This window comes from Arachis hypogaea, chromosome 3 (assembly GCF_003086295.3).
Source record: "Arachis hypogaea cultivar Tifrunner chromosome 3, arahy.Tifrunner.gnm2.J5K5, whole genome shotgun sequence".
Taxonomy (NCBI): domain Eukaryota; kingdom Viridiplantae; phylum Streptophyta; class Magnoliopsida; order Fabales; family Fabaceae; genus Arachis; species Arachis hypogaea.
In genome coordinates, this window is record NC_092038.1 from 69,116,296 (window position 1) to 69,117,439 (window position 1,144).

Consider the following 1,144-nt stretch of genomic DNA (forward strand, 5'->3'; position numbering starts at 1 on the left):
ATGACAGACAGTTGATTTTTCCTTGTGATTATATTATGTTTATTTCTTGCTTTTTGTTAAGTGTGTTGACATTCATACATTACTTTTTGGGAGTGTACTTCTCTAGGCTCAGTGGCTAACTGCATAAATTTAGCCCCAAGAAGAGAATTTTTATTTCTTTGCTCAAATCAATTTCATAATAGATAATTATATGTATAAAACTGATTCAAAGTAGTAAAGATGAGGGTTGATGCGACATTGTTGACCTTGCTGATAATATTACACAAAAGAAACATGATACCATTCTGAAGAGAACATTTAAATTTATATAGACATGAAATTATGAAACAGATGAGCAAGCCAACACGAAGTCCATTTTTGTTTGGTTTTTTCAGCGAGCCTCATATTAGATAACTGTAATCACAACAAATGAACAAGTAATTATATAACTGAATGCGATAAATGAAAGCAACAACCTTTAACAAGTGCTAAAAAAGGGGTGCTTACTGCGACGGGTGCACTTCTTGTAAAGGATATTGTAACCGCACTCACGAAACTGTATGATGTCACCAGGTATAAGAATATTCTCCATCCCACAATCACCACAAATGTAGCTCTCTAGCTCAGCCTGAGGGTCCATCCATTCTTTTTCTAGGGTTTAGGGTTTGAAACACTCTATTTCAAGTTTTCTACTTCGGCGCCAGCTGCTAGTGCATTTGCCTTACCCCTTTTCAATTTGCGTAGTTTTATACACAGTCTTCATTTGGGCTTTTAGATAATTACAATGGGCCCAAAATGGATCTTACTTTTATATTCTTTATGGATCCAACTTTGGTAGGACCAAAAACAAATATAAGTAATACCAATATATATATATATATATATATATATATATATATATATATATATATATATATATATATATATGCATTGACAGCGTAAAATATTTTATATGGATGTGCAATCACATCCATTGTTTTGGATGACCATTCATGCGGTCAAAGATAATTATTTTTGCTGATTTAGCGTTGTATAATTAGATGCACGTATAAAACTACATTACACTAATACTGCATTAAAATTAAATTATATATATATAGCTAATATAGGCAATACACTAAGGCTTGGTTTGGTAAAACTTTTTAGAGAGGTACTTGTGCTTTTC

General features: G+C 32.0%; 1 long non-coding RNA gene across 1 annotated transcript; it reads right to left on the reverse strand.

The window, feature by feature from the left end:
• Positions 1 to 226: 226 nt before the first annotated feature.
• On the reverse strand, positions 227 to 673 carry LOC140182681 (uncharacterized). Its single transcript, XR_011878710.1, has 2 exons — positions 487 to 673; positions 227 to 393 (listed from the first exon to the last, which is right to left on the reverse strand). It is a non-coding gene; the product is annotated as an uncharacterized lncRNA (long non-coding RNA).
• Positions 674 to 1,144: the final 471 nt, after the last annotated feature.